The sequence below is a fragment of the Lepidochelys kempii genome, chromosome 8, assembly GCF_965140265.1.
Source record: "Lepidochelys kempii isolate rLepKem1 chromosome 8, rLepKem1.hap2, whole genome shotgun sequence".
In the NCBI taxonomy this organism is placed as follows: Eukaryota; Metazoa; Chordata; order Testudines; family Cheloniidae; genus Lepidochelys; species Lepidochelys kempii.
The window spans coordinates 11,343,570-11,357,728 of NC_133263.1; the positions used below are offsets into that span (position 1 = coordinate 11,343,570).

Below are 14,159 nucleotides of genomic sequence, written 5' to 3' on the forward strand. Positions count from 1 at the left end.
ACAAGTACTCCTTTTCTTTTTACGAATACAGACTAACACGGCTGCTACTCTGAAATTGTCTGTTGCAGGACATTGTCTGTCTAGACAAGTAATCTTGTATGACAAGCATTTAGCCTACTTTACCCTGTTCCACTTCCTTTCAAGCAGAGAGTATAACATGACAGACTGTTTTAGTGAGATTACTAGATAAAGATATTGGAGATAACAGAAAATGTAACTTTGTTACAGTAACAAATGGATTACTGTATATGCAAAGCTTGTTTTCTTTTGGCAGCTATGCAGTGGTGGGGGGCAAATTGGCGAGAAAGAGAAGTACCACAGAGAAAGTAGAAGTTTCTCAGATCTGCACAAGAGAGGCAGGTAGGAATATCCATAGCTGTGAAGTAGAAGTGGAATACACTCCTGTACACAGAGGCTTAGAGCAGAGACAGCCTTCCCAACAGGGTTGTCTCCAGGCTTGCAAAGTGTCCCACTGACAGAGTGTTAGGATCTGCTGTGAAGGTGTAATTCTGCCACTGGGGAAGAAGCAGTGTGAGGACACAGGATTAGATTTTGTGCTGCATGCCTCAGAAGAGGCAACACTGAAGGCACAGCCCAGGAAGAATGGGTTATACTGGTAGGTGTCTGTACTCATCTTGGTTGTGTACCCATTGCAAATGCTGGAGATTTTGGTGGTTATTATTGCCCTTGCCATGAGTTGCACTATGATGCATCTGGCAGAATTAGAAAAGATCCTGCTCCATCCAACAAGTTCCATATTATGTATTTGCTTCTGATTACTTAGTTGTGGTTGGTTAAATAGCTGGACATTTGTCTGCTTCATCTTTTGCTGTATGAACATTGTGAAAAAGGGTTAATATTCTGGTGTGGTAAAAAACCTGAATGATTCTAAAAAATGTACCTAAGTCACTCTTATCAAGAAGTATGATTTAATGCTTCCCAATAAAGAATCAAACTGGAGGGGGGAGGAGGGGGAAAGAGCAGTGGCAAAGGGGACTTGACATCACCTTTGTGCTGCCTGGAAGCTGGATTGCTGTGGGAACCGAAACTGCCCAGCATAATTTACAGCAGGCTCCTCATACCTACCTATGGAAGCCTGGTGGTGCTCAGCACTATTCAGCTACACCCTTTATGTTCCCCTGTCATTTCTGGGCCTACTTCAGTCCTACACTACTCCTGTACTGTGAGAATTCTTTGGGGTTCCTTCAGGGCACCTGTACACAGAGTAGTGTATAGGGGCCAGAATCCACTCCAGAGTGTGTAGTTTGAAGTAGTGCATTTGAAGAGCCTGACATTTGAGTTTACCTATCTCAGTATGGAGGAATTTCTCAACTTTCATGAGCTCCGTCTGAAGGAGAAATAGCCTGGGTATCCAGCAAGGGTTAGCTTATTGTAAGTGATAATACCACCTTGTGTAAAATTGCTCCTATCACAATGGTGTCTTGAACCCAAATAAGATCACTGGTAAAATTTTCAGAAGTGCTTAAATGACTTTGGAGCCTAAGTCCCATTTTCCAAAGTGACTTAGGTGCTTGAGACTCTCTCTTTGAAAGTCACTTAGCTGTTTATGAAAATTTTACCCACAGCTCCATTATACAAAAACACAAAGTAAGAGTTTGTGTAACTCTTTTGTAAACTCACCTACCCAGATGAGTTTACAATCAAATCATTCAAAAAAAGACAGAGGATGGAGAAAAGGAAGTATTATCCCCATTTAATAGATGGGGAAGTCATATGCAGAGTGATCAAGTGACTTGCCCAGTGTCACACAAGAAATCTGTGCCAGAGTTAGGAATTTAACCTCAGTCTAATTTTTTCCTCATCAAATGCTTTAAGCACAAAATCATCCTCCCTTTCATAATTGCGGCGTATGACTAATATATTGCAAGCTGAGATGAAGGAAATGTATATCATAGAATATCAGGGTTGGAAGGGACCTCAGGAGGTCATCTACTCCAACCCCCTGCTCAAAGCAGGACCAATCCCTAATTTTTGCCCCAGATCCCTAAATGGCCCCCTCAAGGATTGAACTCACAACCCTGGGTTTAGCAGGATAATCTCAAAACACTTGAGCTATCCCTCCCCACAAAAGTAGTAGAAATCTTACAAAACAGACACATTTTGCAGATTGCTAAGTATTTTTCCTCCCTTTTTCCTCTCTCATTATGATGTTACAAAGGTAACTTTTCTTTGGATGCAGACTACATTCATCCATTGAATAAATCTGACAGTCAAAACTAAGCTTACCAGCTGTAGCTTGTGATAGGTACAGTTATTGTGAAATCATATGTCTGAGTTCTAATCAAAAGGGTTGTGGGACCAGAAGTGTCAGAGTGTATTCCCCCCCCCCACCTTTATTAAAATAAACAAGTTTTAATAGTGTATCTGCAATCTTATGATCCCAGAGATCTTCCAGTCATCTATAAAAGTGCATCATTGTTTTGATTTTACATTTGGTTTTATAGAACATGCACACAAAGTGCCACAATAACAGCGTGATGGAAATGTTAAAGCAGTTTAGATGTGCAACTGGAGATACATCCCAGGAATCCATGTATTAGCAGCTAGGTGAGCAATACGCAGCTCTGCTCAGGTTCTGACACTAGACTGGAGGCCTGATTTGCACGCTATCTGACAGCAGTGGAACTACTTATGTATTTAAAGTCAGATGCATGTTTAAATATCTTGCTGACTCAGGGCTTGATGGGTGAATTTGAAAGTGGTTAATTTGGACTAGAATCCAAACCATATGGATGCTTAGTTAAATGTAGCCAAAGCTGTTTGGTATAAAATGTATAGAACAAAGATTTTGTAACTTCCTGATTCCAGCTGTAGTGGGAATACCACAAGAAAAGAAAAAAGTCTCTGTTGTGGTATTTTGCTACTCTTCATCTTGCCTGAAACCCAAAGGCAAAGAAACCCAAAACACACACAAAAATACATTGCATCAAGAAGTGTACTTGATCTAAAGCGTATCCCATAAAATGCAAAATACATTTAACTAACTGTACAGGCATATCAAGTACATTTTTCTATCTGTAATTCCAGGCCTGTTTGGTCATGATTGGTATTTATTCCTGTACAATGAATAACTGAAGGATATCATTCCTGCCACCATGCTGCACTGGGTTCCCAGAGACATGCCCAACCTCACTACCAGGAGGCTTTATTTTGAAAGAAAAAGAAAAAAAAGGGGTGGGGGGGGACTATATCTGTGTATGGGACTCTAGGGCTAGTAAAGCCTCTGTAAGGCTCCAGCTGAGATGGTGAAGAACTGACTTCCAGGAGACTTTTCCAAGCTTCTTGAAACTCTGGAGGCCCTGGATCAGATTTGTGGTCCCACTCCACCTCTTTTGCTCCAATTTGAATACAGAGGGGGTCAGATTTCATCCCTCTCTCTCCTGTTTGGGATTCCCCAGTGGCTGGCAGTAAGGTGGCATAGCTGGTTCTTGGGTCACCTTCCCTCCTGCCCTTGATGAAAGGGTATGTTTGGGCTCGTGAGGTCTGCTGAGTGGAAGCTTGGTGCAGCAGAGAATCTGGCCCTAGTTCACCCTCAACTCATGCAGGATAGAAATAACTCACATGAAAGTCAATGGGAGTTATATCCTGAGAAGGAACAGGAGGGCTCTTGGTTGGAAGAGCAGAAAAGGCCACCTCAGACAAGGGCAGTTCTCCTAACTTGTGCCTAGGATCTGGTTCAAAGTTCAATGAACTCAAAAGGAGTCCTTCCATTGACTTCAATGGGGCATTGGATCAGAATGTAAGTTGTGTTAATTGCTACTTTTTTGTCCCTTAATGATAACTCTCTCTTTTTAAAAAAAACACACTGTTAGCATAAGGAACTCACTGCCAAAAGATATCATTGATGTGAAGGGCCAGATTGTTAAAGGTATTTAAACCCCCTAAAGATGCAGATTCCACTAGGTGCCTATCTGCATCTTTAGGCACCTGTAAACTTTTTAATATCTGACCTTAACAGCTCATGATTTAGAAAGGATTGGACATGTAAAAGAGGTAGTCAGCAGCTTTAGAGGATGTGGAGGAATTGGCTCTTCCTTCATACATAGTGGGAATGCCCTATGATAATAGTATTTGAGGAAAACAGACTGAGTTTAAGATGACTAAAAAGCTAAGCTACCAACAGACCCAATGGTGGTTCTGTCAGGTTACAGTCTAAAGGAGGTTATTGACTTGAGGAAGGGGTCATGGGATAGGTACACCTCATTAGGGGGTGTCAGATTGTGGGGGTTGTCAAAATGGCTATTTGGTGTCCCAAGTAGCCTGGATCTAGATGGTGGCCCTGCAGCTCAGGGAAGTATGGCCCAATGGCCAGAGTCAGTAAGGCTGTCCTTTGGTCAGGGCAGTATGGCCTCATGGCCCAAGTCTCTGCAGCAGACCTTCAGCTCAGGATAGTATGGCCTAATAACCAGAGTCAGTGGGGCTGTCCTGCAGTTCAGGGCAGCACAGCCTAATGGCCCAAGTGCATGTAAGGGACAAGTTGGCCCCTCCAGGCATCAGCTGCCCTGGTAGTGGGGCAGGCAGGGTAGGAGGACCCAGGCCCACCCTTCTCCACCAGGTCATGGCCCAGGGCTCTAGGGAACCAGCACTTCTATAATCAGCCTCATTCAGTCATCCAATACTACAGTTTTGTTCCCTTGGCTTACCCTACCCTACCCACTCTCCTTTCTTCCAGTGTTGGTAGTATCACAGCCTCCATTGTCTTTCCTTCGTCAGCCTCAGCAGTCAGCTGGAGGTCTTCTGGAGTCTCAACCCAGATGGCTTCTATGTCCTGGAGCTCTGGCAGTCTCCTGACAGGTGTCTCCAGCACACACATCAGCAGTCACCAATAGCCAGCCCAGACTGAGCTGAGCTACACGCTTTTATACTCTGGTGGTCCCAGTTGGAGCATGCTCAGCAGGGGCAAAGGGGCGTGGTTTGCTCAGCCCACAGAGTATGGTTAACACCTGCTGAATTGGTGTGGAGTAGATACAACCTGTCACAGAAGGACTCACTGGGTATGTCAACACTGCAGTTAAAAACCCACAGCTGGCCAGTGTCAGTTGACTCGGGGTCATGGGGCTCAGACTAAGGGTCTGTTTAATTGCACTGTAGATTTTTGGGCTCAGACCTCAGCCCAAGCCTGAATGACTAGATGGCAATTAAACAGCTCCTTAGCCTGAACCCCAGGAGACCGAGTTATTTGCCACAGGCAAGCCAAGGGTGTCTAATTGCAGCATAAACATACCCACTGATTACACACTTACTACTAGCAGCCTGTGTTCAATAGCTCATTTTTGGAAATGTACAGATTCCCCACAATATAGAGTCATGGAGGAATAAAGTACAGGAAGTCTTTTCAATGACCACCACCACCAGACATTATATCAGGACCCCATCAATTTTATAATGTCTGGTTACTTTTTTGGAACAGAATAAAGAGGTTGACCAGACACAAATGGATCTTTTAAATAAGGTAACAAATATGAGTTATGAATAAGATTTGTTAATACTTGTATTGAAAGTTCACGTATGTTAACAGTGAACACATAAAGGTAAAAAAAAACCCCGAAATACGGATAACTGAAGTGGCATTATTTTCCTGCAGAGTTACCGAAACTAAGCTGGATGTCACAAATGTCAACCAAATAAAGTCACAGGAAATGTGCCTTCTTTATTGAACTCCTGGGAAGCTTATATTCATAACTTTGTTAGACAGTAAAAATCAAGGACTCAGTAAAGACACTGGATTTATGGCTCATTGCAGTCTATAATCCATTAACACTCCTTTGTCGTACAACTGCAGAGATATTAACTGCCCATTTCACCTTCAATGGTCCCTTAGAATGTGTTAACTAATTTAGCTGTGACACAGAGTACCTTTCCCAGACTTGAAGAAGAGCTCTGTGTAAGCTCAAAAGTTTGTCTCTTTCACCAACAGAAGTTGATCCAGTATGAGATATTACCTCACCCACCTTGTCTTTAATTTTTTTTCTGGGGAGTCAACCATGCTTGGCAGTCCTGGGGGAAATCCACATAGTCCTGCTCCCATGGAGCCAGGAGGAGACCATGGGCAGTGTCCTACAAATGCCCTGAATCCCTTGGGACCACTTGCATGCAGAGAGACGTAATTAAAAAGATCTTAACGTGCATATACAATAGCTGCTTTAAAATCTGCTCCTCCAAAAAGCTCAATGTATGCTGACCCATATTAAAATCACTGCATTTGTTATGCACTGTCCCTGCAAGGATTTCAAACTGCTTTTCAAACAGTAAAAAGAAAAGGAGTACTTGTGGCACCTTAGAGACTAACAAATTTATTTGAGCATGGGCTTTCATGAGCTACAGCTCACTTCATCGGATGCATACCGTGGAAACTGCAGTAGACATTATATACACAGAGACCATGAAACAATACCCCCTCCCACCCCACTGTCCTGCTGGTAATAGCTTATCTAAAGTGATCATCAAGTTGGGCCATTTCCACTTGCTTTTTCCTACCCCCCCCCCCCCCCCAGACGTTCTGGTTAAACTTCGAGAGTGATCAGTTTGGATGAGCTATTGCCAGCAGGAGAGTGAGTTTATGTGTGTGTGTGTGTGTGTGTGTGTGTGTGTTCCCAGGAGTGAGGGGGGGGGGGGGTAGAAAGCCTGGATCTGTGCTGGAAATGACCCACCTTGATTACCATGCACATTGTAGGGAGAGTGGTCACTTTGGATGAGCTATTACCAGCAGGAGAGTGAGTTGGTGTATGTATGGGGGTGGGGGAGTGAGAAAACCTGGATTTGTGCTGGAAATGGCCCACCTTGATTATCATACACATTGTGAAGAGAGTGGTCACTTTGGATGGGCTATTACCAGCAGGAGAGTGAGTTTGTGTGGGGGGGGGGGCGGAGGGTGAGAAAACCTGGATTTGTGCTGGAAATGGCCCAACTTGATGATCACTTTAGATAAGCTATTACCAGCAGGACAGTGGGGTGGGAGGGGGTATTGTTTCATGGTCTCTGTGTGTATATAATGTCTACTGCAGTTTCCACGGTATGCATCCAATGAAGTGAGCTGTAGCTCGCGAAAGCTCATGCTCAAATAAATTGGTTAGTCTCTAAGGTGCCACAAGTACTCCTTTTCTTTTTGCAAAGACAGACTAACATGGCTGTTACTCTGAAACTTTTCAAACAGTGTTAAATAATTAAGTTTCATAACCCATCTGAAGTATGTAGTATTATCCACATGTTATAGATGAGCAAGCAAGGCACAGAGGTTACATTACTCACCCAAAGTTAAAGGGTGGGTAAATGGCAGCACTAGGCATAGTTCCCAGGAGCCTTGTCCCCCAGTCTTCTGATCTACCCACTATTCACACTCCAGCCTTCGGTACAGCATGCCATTTATACGTTACTGTGGAAAACTGATTTTTGTAAGTGCTTTGAGGAGTGAAGTTAGTGGAGCATTTCTTTAACAACTTCTGCAAAGAAGTGTTCTCTAATACAAGCAGTATCAGAGCAGCACATGATCAGCATATAAACAGAACAGCTTTACCACAGGTAAGAGTGTTTTTTCCCCTTGATTCCTTGGCCTTTGTCACAATCCCCCACACCGCCTTGCAGCTGGGTGCAGTAACGCAGGATTACCATCTCAGTTTCTTCTCTCAGGCTGCTTTAAAAACTCCACCACAAGTTCTCTTGCATCTGAGATTACCTCTGCCCAGGATCAGTTTATTATCCCACATAGTGCAAGTAGTCCTTGAAAGCCCAAGACAGTAAATTTGTCCCGTACATAGTGCACATAGTCTGTAAAATCCCAAAACACAGTCCAAAAACACACTTCACTTCATACCCCTGCTCCAGCATCTTCTGCCATACCCAGGATCTTCTTTGGTCCGTACCTGTTCTTTTACTAAAAGAAGCCACCCTAGACCTTCCAGATAGAGTCCTTCCCAGGCTTCTTTCTGATTTGCAAGCCTCTGCCTAGGAAAGGTCAGCACACTAGCCCCTCTGCTGTTTTCCTTACACTTCTGTTCTCAGCCTTCTCCAGGAATGCTGTGCCTCTAATTCTCTCCAGAGATCTTCACCCCAATCACAACTGTCTTCTTTTCATTTATTTACCCCAGATACCTGCTGTCTTAATCAGGTCAACCTGGGAAACACCTGTGCTGGTACAATCACTCCAGACACATTTCATGGAAAGGGACCAGCAACCCTGTGACAACTATCACAAACTTTAAAACTTATTATTTTACAGTTTCTTTTTTTAACTGAAATGTCACATGACATCTGCAGCACAGGTGTGCCAGGGTTTGCATCAGGTTGCTATTTTTGAATGTAAATAGTTTTATGACCTTCTTTTCACTGGAAATTCAGAAAACAACTCAAGTGGACATTTAAGTGAAAATCTGCAACAGGGCATAAAGGAATCTGCCACTGTCTTAAGTTTACACAGATAATATCATCAAAGAGTAGGACAATGATGCAGAAAGAAAACTTCAGTTTTCCACTTAAAATGGGAATTGAAAGTCTATGCCACCATCAAAGAGGGGAAAAAACTAATGGCACCTACTCTCCAAAGCTTATAATTGCCAATAACTTCACCCACTTAAGATGCTGAAAGGAGATATGAAAATTTAAAAAAATCACTGTGTTGTATAATAGGATCATCCCCCTTCTTTCTTGAGAGCTTTATTCATTAGTGAAATAGTGACAATGTTGACATTTAAGACATTGTTAGCATTCAGAGTTAACCCTGACTTAGTTGCATAGGCGAAGTTCACACCTCTCTGGACTATTGTTTCAGGCAGTCTGCGGTTTCAGACATCACTGTTGTAATAAGTTTACCTTTAATCAGTCTAATTACAGCCATAGGCTGCTCTAACTCATGATAGAGGATGATTCAGCCTCCGGACTGGAGAAGGTGGAAAAGTTATTTAGAACTACCTTTGCCTTCCCTCTCACCACCACCTTAGCTGTGCTGAACATTAGCTTGCGTTAGCTAAGGATCAAGGATTCTATTGATTTCAATGGAAGTTAGGAGCCTAAATAGTTTTGTGACTCTGTGCCCAAGCCTCCATATGACCAGACATAAATTCTTTTGTGCCACTGGAAAAAAAAAATTGTAAAAAAAGGATGATTGAAAGTCATTAGTGTTCATGTAAAATATAGTTTTATTGTTTTCAGCAAATTACTGTCTTTCATGTTTTATTTAGATAATAAATACAATAAATAACATTTTTTTCTCCTTTGTCATTTTTTCCCGCTTTTCTCCTTTTTCACTTGCTGAAAGGTTGTTTTGACGAGTGTTAAGAATTTCTCTATGTTCCCAGTGGAATTTGTGTGACAGTGTCCTTTACAGAACAGGAGCTGTGGTAGAAAAAAAAAAGGCAATTAAACAAACAACAAAAAATGGAAAGAAAAATAAAGTCCCTCCCTCAACATTGTGGTTTTAAGTGCTTAGGATCTGAATAAAGACCTGTGTGATAAGGGGGGTTGGGTTGAGGGTGTGGATGGTGATGGGTTCTGTCACAATGAATCACCTTAATTCTTTCCGCATCTCCCTAAGACCAGGTCTACACTACAGACCTATATAGGTATAGCTACATCGCTCAGGGGTGTGATAAATCCATACCCCTGACCGACGTAGTTTTACCAATCTAATTCCATGTGTAGACAGTGCTGTGTTGACAGGAAAGCTTCTCCCTTCGACATAGCTACTGCCTCTTGGAGAGGTAGATTAATTATGCTGACGGGAGAAGCTCTCCAGTTGGCGTAGTAAAGTCTTCACTAAAGCACTACAGTGGTGAAATGTCACCAGTGCACCAGTGAAACGTCACCACAGTGGTGAAATGTCACTGCGCTGCTGTAGAGCTTTACGTGAAGACAAATCCTAATTCTTCTGGCAGTTTCAGTGATTTGACCATTTCCTTAACTGATATGTCCGAGCCACTATTTTTGTCCTATGGATACCAGTGGATTTTTAAAAATTGTATTTATGCTGCTATATTGACGGTGAGCGTCAGACCAACATCTGGCTCATGACCACAAATCAAGTTCAAATCTTGAAATAATTTCTTTCCCTCAATCAATATCCTATGACAACTATGCTTTCTTCCGGATATCCAGGAAAAGCTATGAGCAGTCTAATTATTTTCACATTAGAACTGTTGGAACTATCGATTTAACCCAACAGAGTTTCCAGTATCCTTTTTTAATGCTGCACGTTACTTTTGGCTAAACTGCCATCGTTACCAGCTGAGAGACAAAACAGGTGCGCTGCTATAAGCGTGCTCGTGTAGCCAGTGTCTCTCTAAAGCTCTGTCTACGCTAGCACTTTTGTCGGTAAAACTTGCGTCGCTCAGGAGTGTGAAAAAACCCCCGCCCCTGACCAACGTGAGTTGCATTGACAGAAGCCCCTGTGTAGACAGCGCTGTGTTGGCAGGAGAGCTTTTCCCACCAACGTAGGCTACCGCCACTCATTGGGGGTGGTTTAATTATGCTGGCAGGAGAGCTCTCTCCCATCGGCATAAAGCAGCTATGTGGGAGATCTTACCGCAGCGCAGCTGCATCAGTACAGTTGTGCAGATGTAAGGTCCCTAGTGTAGACATAGCCTAACATCCAGGGACCAACACAGCTGCAACTACACGGCATACAGCTAAATACCAGATGGAACAGATTGTTGAGCATAAGTAGTTAACACATATTTCAAGGGACCATTCAAGGTGAAAAGTCATAGGGAGGAAAGGAAGGGGGGTGGGTGGAAAGCAGCTGTGGGGGAGCTGTTAATGGGTTGTAGATTGTTCTAATATAATGTTAACTTCACCTTGAATGGTCCCTTCAAATATGTATTAATACTCATGCTAAACTATCTGTTCCATCTTGTATTTAGCTGTGACACTCTGAGTAAGTTTCCCTGACCTGAAGAAGAGCTCTGCGTAAGCTTGAAAGCTTGTCTCTTACCAACAGAAGTTGGTCCAATAAAATATATTACCTCACTCACCTGGTCTCTCTAATATCCTGGGAATGACAGGGCTACTGCATATTGCTACCCGGTGTCATAAATTTCATATTGGCCAGCCTTCTACAGACAGAACAGTTGGCTCATGAATCCTAAGTCCCCAGAAAAGGGGAATTCAGGTGAACTTTTGTTTTTCCCTCTGTATACCCTTCACCTAGTACTAAAAATGCACAGACCTCATTGGGTGCATCTACGCAGCGAGTAGCAGCCCATGGCAGTTGACCCCGGTTGACAGACTCGTGCTCGTGCTAGGGTACTAAAAATATCTGTGTAGACATTTGGGCTCAGGCCAGAGCTTGGGCTCTGAAGCCTGGCCTGGAAAGCTGCACTGAATTGTTTTCAGCGCTCTAGTAATACTGCTCCTGATCATCCAGAAGTTGTCAGTTGAGCTGTCTAAGTGTAAATCAAAACCACAGCAAGTTTATTTTTTTCTTTACACATCAATACTTTAAAAAAGGATTTAAAAATCAAATTGCCAAATCAGCATTGAAATATATGCCCAAATTCTGGCAGGCAGCAGCTCCAGGGGTATCCCCAGAAACATGATTTGTCCTTTTAGGAGCCTGAAAAATCTATATAAAGGTCCATGCACATTGTTGAGTCAGGAGACACATGCTCTGATATGTGGATCATCTCCTGTCACATATCGGTGTCACTCCAGAACACCTTTCTGCACCTTCTGTCAACAAAGGACCATGTAAACTCCTCTCTGTGGTTTTGAAAGGAGCCAAAATAGGAGTTGCCAATTTTCACGCCTCTTTCCCACAGCTGGACACGTCTTAAAGTTGGGCACCTTTGCAAACAGTTTGCTATTGTCTGGCACAACAAATTTAGTCAAACACTTAATTATAAAATATTTAGGTTCAAAATCTCTTATGTAAAAGAAAGAAAATAATAAAAGAAATTTTTACATTGTTGCACTGTTTCTTCTGCAGTAACCAAAGCGATCGATGAACGTGACGAATCTTGTCCCTCACGTTGACACCAACTTGCAGTGTTTCATTCATTCTTTTAAATCCATCCACAAAGCATGACAATTCACAACCAGTCTGGTAAATGAAGAATGCATTATAGAAAACCTAATGCAGGCTGGATTACATTTACTTTAAACTATACTCATCACAAGAAAGGAGAAGTGCTAATTCATTAACATAGTGGAATGTCACAACTGAAGTAATTAAGGTTGCATTATATTGCACACTGACTGAAGAACTTTGGCTAGTTTTTAAAACAGAAAAGCATCCTATCTTTAGTAAGAAACCAGTGCCATATTTCACTTAAGACTTGGATACCTGAAAATTTAAAGATATATGGACTCAAACATAATCCAGGCTAAAATTAATTTTCTCAGCATATCTGGACATTTCAAAAATGTGGAGGCCTGGTGTTGCAGCTTAACCCTCACACCAGGAGTCTTGATCGCTAATCACTTAGCCTCTCTGCCCAGATTTACAAAGGTATTTAGACACCCCAACATTCAGATAGGCATCTGGTAGGATTTTCAAACGCATCTAATAGGGTAGGCACTTAACTGCTATTGAAATTGCAGATAGGAGCCTGTCTACATCTTTAGGTACCTAAATACATTTGTAAATCTGGCCCATAAAGAATTTATAACTGATTATGCACCTGATCCAGCTCCACTGACATTAGAAGAGCTATTTTTGCCATTTATTTCAGAGGAGGCAAGATCAAGCCTTATATGTTTCATTGTTGCTCATATATTAAGAAACTTCTTCACAAACTTTTAAAAATCAAACGAAACCAATTTCAACATGGAAACTGAACACTTTACACAGCTGCAGTATTTAAAGAAAAATCGGGCATATTTACTTACCCAAGAAATAGGGAGACATAAACATGACTGAAAATGAAAAGAATAATCATTACAATTCAGTATTACCAGCCTAGTAAATATTTTGCATACAAATTGCAATTTAATTTTGTAATCAATTTCAAAGGGAGAGTTCAGCCACTTACATCAGTCAGACTACAGTCGCAGGTTTCAAATTTTTCTTCCTAAAATGATAATGAGTGAAAGGTCCACAATTACTATCATTTTATAATTTGCAAATCTCTATTTTTACACAAAATACCAAATAATCACATCACTTACAAGTAGCTCATGCGTATTCCTAATAATCTCATCGACTTTGCAATACCCTTTTGCTTGCACATAGAGCAGGCCACAACAGAAGACTATGTATGACAGCATTCTGGTGTTCAAGTGCAATGCAATCTGATGGTTGACAGAAGAGCAGGCAGACGCGCCTTTAAATTGAGTCTTGCACAAAATTCCCTTTCTAATGGGGAAAAACCCTGCTACTAAACTGATACCAAGTGCCCACTATTTTTCCCTCTAAGTTTGGACTGCATTTGGAAGAATCAAATACGTAACTGAGTCACCTAGTGAAGTGGCTTTTCCTTCATGGTGGGGAAATTCATGAATGCTCCTCTGAAGTGATTAATTTTTATCATTGTTTTGTCAGACCACAGCAGGAAACACAAAGGTTGAAAAAAATCTTCCACAAAAGCATTTTTTTGTTCAGATGCGGATTTTGCCTCTCATTGTATTTCAAATCATGTATCATGAAAGCAAATATACAACAACGTTGCCCAATGCAAAGTGTCTGAGAAGACAGTACAGAGGCACACAGGCTGTGGCTTTTCCCCTCAGTCAAAGAACCTTTCTGTAAGAGGCAAAAAGGCTGCAGGATCTTGTTGACACCAACATGGCAGTAAAAAGGCCCAAGTCCTTTCTACAGGTTCCACAGGTAGAGTTGTATCCACAGTGAACTACAGCTGCAAAGCTTGTGAGTGCCTCCTTTGGGCACTTGAATCTGACCTCAGTTTCATGGGTGCAGAACTTTGACAGGATAGTCCCTTTTCTAGTCTCGGCCTGAGCAGGTAGGAAAAGTTGGATACAAAAACGTGACCAAACAGGGATTAGCCTGCAAATCCAGAACAATAGCAGAAGTTGTGAATCAGGCTGAGCCTAACAGGACCAAGGCTCCTGGGGCATAAAGACCCTTTCTTCAAACTGCACTCATTGGCAGTGCAAGAGTTAGTCCCCATCCCTTTTCCTTTATAGGTTTATATAGGTTTTTGAAGTTTCCCCCCTTCTGTTATGCAACGAGATCTTGAATCCTCCACTGGTCA

At 42.1% G+C, this 14,159-nt stretch overlaps 1 protein-coding gene across 3 annotated transcripts in view; it reads right to left on the reverse strand.

Annotated features, from left to right (window-relative positions):
* Positions 1-9,128: 9,128 nt before the first annotated feature.
* SLC25A48 (solute carrier family 25 member 48) overlaps positions 9,129-14,159 on the reverse strand; it is a 48,842-nt gene continuing 43,811 nt past the window's right edge. For all 3 annotated transcript variants that reach the window (XR_012160526.1, XR_012160525.1, XR_012160524.1), the window contains 4 exons: positions 12,981-13,019; positions 12,838-12,864; positions 11,912-12,049; positions 9,129-9,348 (listed from right to left, as the gene is read on the reverse strand). The gene's annotated coding sequence lies outside the window, so the exon portion shown is untranslated. The remainder of the gene's footprint in view (positions 9,349-11,911; positions 12,050-12,837; positions 12,865-12,980; positions 13,020-14,159) is intronic.